Consider the following 9,061-nt stretch of genomic DNA (forward strand, 5'->3'; position numbering starts at 1 on the left):
TTGCTCCGAAACTCCGGGTAAAAGACAAATAGCACGCACACCCTTTGTTTGGTGTAAGGGGGGGTACTCCTCCAATTAGCGGTATGTGTCTTCATATTTATCCAGAAATTGCGAAACCTGCGGGAGATAGTTGTCCATAAGAAAGTTTTATATGGCAGAAGTGGTTTGTTACCTTTTTAAAAAGTGTATACCGTTCTTGCTTGTTCGGTACAAATTTTGCTGTCGAATTTCCGCTGAGCTGTCGTTCTGATATTTGGAAAGCACTCATTTATGGCCCAATTGGTCCAGCCTTCAAAATGATGTTTGCTAGCCAAATGGAATTAAATAGATTAAATAGATTGCGCTGTAATATAGACAATTGATTAATCCGCACGTTAGCACATCAGGTAAAAATTAATTGGAAGAATTTCCTACTTAGTTTTAAATATAATTTCTTTAAGTTTTCCATCAAAATTCTATTAACAAATTAGTTTCATAGCGTATTATAAATTTTCAGGGCAATCAATATGAATTTGGGTAAGTAAAATATAATCTCTATGCTGGCCTACGAGAAACCATTTTATAACTTCTAGTTTATTTTAAAAATGTTTTATACTAAATTCTTTAAATATATATTTTTATTGGCCCGTGTCAGTTTATTTGAAACCAGTTCAGATGCAAAGATTTCAATCCTGATCGAATGAACAACACTAATTATAACACAAACTAAAAGCACAGGTATAGTTAAAACCTATTACCCATAATGGAGCCCAACATAGTTGTCCTAAGGATTAACCTTTGACTTTACAAAATTGGAAAAGATTTTTATGTGTTTATGATTTTAGTATTATATATTTTATATTTATATAATATGAATAAGAATATTTCCTTGTTCTTAGTTCCTTATACTGAAGCTTTTCTAGATTTTTAATCTGACTCGTCGTCCCCCCAATCGAAAATGAGTTCTCGTGAAATCGCTTTTCATATGCAACATACACAACTTTTTGAAATAAAATACGAGGGTCATTTGAAAAGTCCGTGTAAAGTCAAAGAGGTGGCACTAATGACGCGTACCGTGTTTTGTTAGAAGGATCTCTTGGAAAAACACACACCAAGATTCAGCCAGATCGGTATATTTCTTTGTGTTTGGCACTCATTTGAATAGAGAAAGTCGACTGATTGTAGTGATTGCGATTGTCGTCGTAAAATTAATGGAAATAACGTTCTAACTTGTTTCATTTACCCCGCTATTTTCCAGACTGCGTGCTATTTTTTTAGATTTTATTCAAACGAGGAGTTGACGAAACGTATGGCTATTTTTCAGACTCCTATTACTTTGAAGTGATTAACAAACTAGAACAGCGTTGGACGGACTGTATTAGCCTAAAAGGAGACAAAGACTAATAAAATAGTTTTTATTTTAGCATGGGCTTTTCAAAAGGCCCTCGTATATTTAGTGCTTCTGAATTTACCAGCACTTTAAACTAATTGCAAAAACAAAAGATCGGAGCGAGAGTGGTGTCATTCCGTTCGTAAACGGAATCTATGAAATCCTTATTTTGAGAATAATGCTGGAAATAACTATGTATATTCCAACAGAAGTTTACCCCATCCCATACTTCTCATTGTGACTGCTAATTATATCTCGCACCTGGCACACGTCTTTACAATACTCAGCAGACTTAAAGAGACCCAGTGGTCTAGAAATTTCTTGCGGAAATTCGCAGCCCATTAACTAGGTAGAGAGCGGTCCGCGCGTTCCTGTACCTCAAACTTTAAACTCATTTATCTCGAAACGACTTTCTTCGGCCTGGTGTGTCAAAAAAAAACTATTCAACCGAATCGTCTGAAATTGTAGTATGAAGTTTTTGTATGTAAAAGAGGTCGAATTGGATTGTAAAAAAAAATTCCTGAAAATGCCCTAAATTTTCGAGCTCTAGACCCCCCGGGACACCTTAAGAACTAATATATCTATTTATAAATGTATTTAATCACAAATATATATTTCTTATCAACACCCAGATACCCCCACATCAATGAATAAACCAAAACTCATATAAACTTCTCACTCCTCACTCCCAATCACAGATACAAGGAAGAGTTGTTAAGTCACAGAATCCGAAGTAAGCGCATCTTTTAAAGATATTGTGTTTGCTGCTATGTGGTATGTTCTAATTAAGAGAGACGCACCTCCTGTTGAAAAATCTCCGCCCTTTAATCGATTTCGTTCGCTTTATTAAAGCATAGGTGCTCATAAAATCAATGCATGCAATTTCGAAGTAGCAAAGTTAATGCTCAGGGGGCAGAAAAATATGTATAGCTGTATGTATGTATGTTATAACCACTTCGCGTTTTGCAAATATGTAATGTCAATGAAATGCCGTGCTAGTATTTAGTCTAGTCATCAGTCGCATAAATACTTTGAAGTTCGAATACAATCACAAATGTATTTAGAACATTTTCGAAAGGTGCAGAGTTTTGCACGACTGACGTTTGAAAGGTTTCCTCTGCAGCGTTGGCGCATCTCTGTGACAAAATGTACATATACGCACACATACACAATGGCGGGTACCCTGCAGGAAAAATCATTACTAATAAAGCAATGTAAATATAAACCACTTCTCACTATAGTGTGGCGTCTGCCTTTCGAAAACTAAAGTCACAAAATCGACTTTCTTGAAAGGCGGTTCATGAACTCGTAAGTTAACTACGGCATTCGAATTACAAGTACAGCTCAAGTACGGATGCATAGATGATGTAGCGTTTCGAAACTAATAATGACCAATTATTGTGTCACTTTATAAATTTTATATAATAATAGCTGTGGAGGAGCCTGCGAGGATTTTCCGAAAGCCATGTATCTTTTGCCCACCCTGTAAGATGCTTACACAGGTCCCGTAGCATTATTCTTTTCCTGATAATCCAAGATAATCGCGATAAGTGTTGTCGCTGACTATTGGTAATCCTTCCACCACATCCGTACAAAAAATATTAGGATGATTGATACATTTTACAACGACTAGTTTAAACTCACAATTTGACACTTGTTTAAAGGAAAACTTGATGCTATTCGACAGTACCTTCATACAGTAAAATCATAAGTAGCCGTCATAAAAAATTTGCAGGTAACAGAAAAAAAATGTATGTAAAGCAATAGTTAACATTCGAAATCCGTATGGCAAAAACCTTATCGATCAGTGTTATCAGGATTGGTAATGCGAAAGTAAGTGCTTAGTTTTAGTTCAACACTAATGGAAGAAATGTATCCCTGCTGAATATGATACGAGTTTTCAAAATAACTGGACTCTACCGCCATGTAGCGGATTAGGTTGAGGCTAATTGATTAAAATACGTTTAGTAGTCGTTTAGTAATTTACTAACAACGAAAACTATTAGCTTTTTGTTTATATAGATTAGGTATGTATTTGTTTAAAAAAATTGCTTTATTAATAATCCCATATAACACAAAGTACAAATATGCAAAAATAATGAAAAATGTTGTCGACGAACTTTTTGCATACCAATGAACCAGTTTTTAAAGCACTCTTCCACTGCGATAGAGCCAACGCGAAAGCAAGTGACTGTGCCCGCGAGAAGTTCTTCATAACTCATCGGGCGCGTCCCGAGGTGGTAATTTGAACGCGTTAATCGCTTTTCACGCGTGAAAAAAAGCGGCCATACATTTCAGTTTTAACTGCTGGAATAATATCAAATTATTCTGTACGATGTATTCCATCTATTCGATGCTTTGAAAACTTTTAGTTGACGTAGAGCAAATTTATAAAAATTAAATGTACACAAAGTGTTTTCACGGAGTAGGCTTGAGATTAGAAAATGGATTAATTAAATTAAATGAGATTTCTAATGCAAAAGAATACATAGTGGGTCAGTTTACTAATACTGATTAATGACGTGCCAGTGCCTTAATCCGTTTTACATTCCAATAATAATTCCGTACAGGCATTTTTGGTGCAATTGCATTAAAATGCAATGCCGCTTGATACATTTTTTACATGACATACTTTCTGCGATATTTTTCCTATGTACAAATAAAACGTATATCTGTTATTTCGTGAAATAACAGTTTATTTAACTAACAGATCTGTAGTAATGTGAAAACTAGTTTCGCATACCTTTATTTTCTTATCGTTTCCAATATGTGAACTAAATAGGGCATCAGAAAAAACCCACAGCATGGTAATAAGGCTTAAGTTTTGAACCTTTCTCCTAATTTTTCTGGCGTGGTTTATTTTCAGATTATCCTCCTCTGATAATTCGCGTGTTTGGTTGACACAAGGCTGCAGCTTATGACCTAAAACAATTTCTTTTATCTTCAATTTCTAAGGATTTGTTGTTGTAATTGCAGTATTAATACATTTATATGTAACACTTAATTCTAATGTTTTTCGGCAGTATTTTTGCCATTTTCTTAATAAAATAATTGGCCTCCTCTGCTTCACTTTCAGTAAATACTTACGCCTACTGTAATTATAGCCAGTGTTACTGTAGTAGCAATTATTATAATTTTTTTTAGTACATACAGTACTAATATATTAAATACTAAACACACCCAAAATGCAAAAATATTTAAATTTTTTCTCACAAAAACGAAATAATTTCAAAACTAGAGAATAGTTTTTTTAAAACATTTTAGCCGGCATATTTAAAAAAATTTTGAAAATATGCACATTTTTATTTACCCTATGGTAGTTTAAAATTAAATATAAATTAAACTAAGTTATAATTAAAATTAAATATCTAAAAATACTATAAAAGGTACACCGAAAATAATATTAGATTAAAAAATATGAGAAAATTTTCAAGAGGAAACGGTATTGAAAATAAAAATCGAAGACCCTGGCTTTACCCCTAAACGAGCGCTAAACGGACAAAAAATTACACTGGGCGACGGTCTTTCTCCTGTGCTTCCAGCAAAGAAGTAAGGAAGTCATTGTGAACAGAAACTGTATCCGCTTACTGAAGCGTGCTTTTCCATATATAGACTGACTAAGTGAAACAATGACAATATGGAGCAGAAGACAGCTTTGAGGTTCCAACTTTGAGGTTCTGCCCCGAATCAAAATATTAAATGTCGGCTCCATATGCATTTACTAATATTAGGTTAGCTCATCTAGCATTTGGAATTTAATTTAGTTGGGCTATAAATAAAAGGTGATGCATATTTTCTAGTGATTGTTTTTGTTTTTTTTTTTTGATTTTTTTTTAAATGAGGGCCATGGCGCAATTTAGTGTAGATCTTTCTGTCAAATTAACTTTTCAGTATATTTTCTAGAGTTTTGGCACTTATCTCAACTTATTGGCAAGAATAATTTAAAAAATAATTAGTCTAAAAATATACTAATGAAGACAAATCACAGCTTAAATATTTGCATTTCGAATATGTTTTAATCTTCTTAATGCTTCCCAATTTTTTAAAGCAACTAACAACAAACTAAGTTACGTTACGAATGTTATATTAGCTGTGAAAGTAAAAAACCATGCTATTTCACATTACTAACGCTCGATGAACCATCTTGTAAATAATTTAATAGTACTGAATAATAATATAATAATAACTTTTCATGCAAAATAGAGTGCTTATCAAAACACTTGAATCTTGGGCCGATACTTCCTAGGATATATCTCATTTAATTTCATTTCTTTATTAAGTCTATGATTATAAAAATCCTACACTCTAGAAAGCTTTAATGTTACAGAAAGTGAATGTTTCAGTTTTTGAAAAGTTTTACTATGAATAATAGGAAATAACCCCAGCAGCAAAAAGAGATCTTGACATGACAAAATCAAGATGTAGTTTTCTCTAGATTTTATCAATTTCATTTACTGTTCTAATATGGGGGAAAACTAAAAATAATTATATTAACTGCTACAACAAGAAAGGGGAATGGAAACGTAATGTTATGTTTGGTACATTGAGACGTATCTGCTCAAGTAATGATGGACAGTCAATTAAGCAACTAATAACATCGAAAATAAACATTAAAGGCTGAGTCTCTCCACTACTTTCAACAGAATTCTGATTTATAAGCAATCAACAAGTACAGGGCCCGCCATCTATCGTTATGGATTTGAACTAGGTATTATTTGAATAATGGTAATACTTAGTTGTCATCTGATTTGACAGAAAATTAGTTTTATTCTTCCGCTGAACGAAAATGGTTGTGTATACGCTCAAAGAACGCTGGGAAATGTGTACGAAAATTACGTACGGTAATGGGAAGAAGAAAAGCACCGAATGAAGCGTATGTACGTTACTTTGCGAAAAAAGTAAGAGAAACTGGGTTGCTTATTGACAAACCAACGCGTGCCAACCAAAACCAGTGTTATGCCAACAAACCAACAACAATTGATGCACTGAAGACCAACATACGCGATGTCATAGCTGAAATACAGCCGCATACAATCGAAAATGTGTTGAAAAATTGGGCCGATCGTATGGGATGGTGCATGGCTAGCCGAGGCAGCCATATGAATGAAGTTGTGTTCCATCATTAACCGAAAGGATTGTATTTCAAAATAAAAAAACAATTTGGAAAAATATTGAGTAGTTTCTTTTTTATAGGATTTTTAATTCCGTAAAGTTATATGGCGGGCCCTTTATTATAAGACGGATGATGATGGATGGTTGGAGGGTGAAACATGTTAAACTGCGTTGAACGCGCTCAATTCTATCCAGATAATGGAAACTTATTTCAACTTAGAACGGAGTAGAGAATTAAACCGCGATTTTCTAGTATAAAGATCTTTAAAATCTCTGGCAGAACGTTTTAAAAAACCGAGATCGGAGTAAACTTTGGGAATACTAAAATTTATATGATTACCAAAAGTAAAATCTTAGTCAAAAAGGAGCCCTAGATCTCGCATCTAGTATTCTTCAACTCATATACACCAGTTACTTATATAGCAAAGAGAAACACTGCAAGCTAGCCATGATTCCAAATAACGTAGAAAAGCATCTGTTCGCAGTGAGCGGACTTTCCTGTGGGGCCCAGAAACTAAATATGTGTGTATTGTGTACTTGAGTACGCCACCAGCAACGAACTCATCTTTATCAAGTTTTTTATTTGACAATTAAAGTGCTGCACTGTAAACACTTGACTATTTTTTCTGCTTCTTCTTATTTTTATTGTAATATTTCTTATTTTTTTATTTACTCTTTTTTTTTTGTATGTTCATTTCCATTTTTTTGTTGTACTTTGTATTCATCAAAGCAAATCAGAAACACTCGATTGTGAAAAATCAATGGCACGCTCACCGTTTAGCTCTCAACTTTTCAGCAATTAAAATTTTAATGTCGCCAACAAAGGCAACAAAAGCATAGACATGAGCAGTTGCAAAGTTGAGGCAAAACCAAATAAAAGTTTTAGCATAAAAAAAAAATAAAACACAAAAAAAAGAAGAAAATCATCAAAAAATGCATCTAACACAAACATAAAAACCGGCAATGAAAATCAATCCAAAATAAACTCTGTGCTTTAGTCAGTCTATCTGTCTGCTATCTGCCTGCCACTGAGCGTATATTGCCACTTGATTGGTGTGTGTACCTGTATGTGTATGTGATAGCAGTTATGCCATTTTGATACATCATCATCAATGCATTGCAACAGTTTGGAAGCAGCATCGCCCACCGGCCGCACGCCGTACGCCGCAGGCCGCATGCCACACGTGCTTGCCAAACATATAAACATATATACGTATGTACGTATGTTTGAATATATATCCTTATGTATTTACAATATGTACACTAGCCTACCCACTTGACTTCTGAATGTATGACCGCTTGTTTGAGTGCAACAATTCTGTTGCAATAAACTATTCACTCTGCTGTCATCAACTCAGCGCAAAGCGAAACGCTTAATCACTAAACACAAGCCCATACATATGCATACATGTGCATACATATGTACACATGCATAGATTAATATATGCAGAATATTTAGTGGATTTTGAATTACAAGTTCTAAGATTTTCTTCAATCTTAGAGTTTTTACTTTTTTTATGAGTGTGCGCATGTGCAATTAATAAATATAGAAAAATTATACAAATGCAAAGATTTGCATCACCTCTGTGTCATAAGAGCGCCATGGAATTGTAACAATTCTTTTACGTGCACCTATCGCATATATTTTCATTATACATTTCTACTCGCACATACACAAAGATATATAGGTATGTATATTATTATATAAACAATTTACGTGTAGGAGTGTAAGTATTGTACTTAAAATTTATTTATTGACAGATACGACGCTTGCTGGTGTCATTGACTCTAAGAATGTCTTTATTGATGGGTTTTTTTTCTTTATCGTAATTGATTCATATCAATTTAAAAACAGATATTAGGACTTTAAGTAAACTATAAAGCGGATGCATATTTTTAATTAAAAAAAAAACCGATTATCTTTTAATATCTGTGCATACGCAGCGCTATAGTAATTAATTTCAATCAAAATTGATGTGAATGCAAAATAAAATTTTACGAGTATGCCAGCAAGTTTTCATTTAGACATAAATATCTATCTGCATGCATAAGTGACAGATTGAAGTAGAACGGACCTCTCATTGAAAATGTGGCACGTGCTTTATGAGCAGGGAAATATCATTACGATGTGAGCTTGTATGAAAATCAGCCAAAAACTAATATAATTTTCTGAAATATGCCTTCGAGCTAATATATGTACCTCTTTGCGAAAAGTTCCTTTACGTTTCTGTGAGTCAGAAATATATGCATCCTGATGCATGGTGTTGTAAATGATGTTCTGAACGAAATCGTTCTTCAAGTTGTGCAAATGCTTTAACAATAATATAAAATAATCAACTCTATCACTGAATCCATGGTAGTAAGATTTTTCTTATTTCGTAGCTGTTCTACAATGGACTTGGTAATAAAGCTGAATGAATTTACAGAAGTTGGTGTAATATTTTGGTACACGCCATTAGAGCCATTAGTATTATACTAATCTGCACTTGCTAGTTGTCCCGACAAAAAAATTATACTAATCGGTTAATTTTCCAAAAGTCTGAGTAGTGAGAACCATGCCGTTTTGCAAAATTTTAGACT

The sequence above is a fragment of the Anastrepha obliqua genome, chromosome 4 (assembly GCF_027943255.1).
Source record: "Anastrepha obliqua isolate idAnaObli1 chromosome 4, idAnaObli1_1.0, whole genome shotgun sequence".
NCBI lineage: Eukaryota > Metazoa > Arthropoda > Insecta > Diptera > Tephritidae > Anastrepha > Anastrepha obliqua.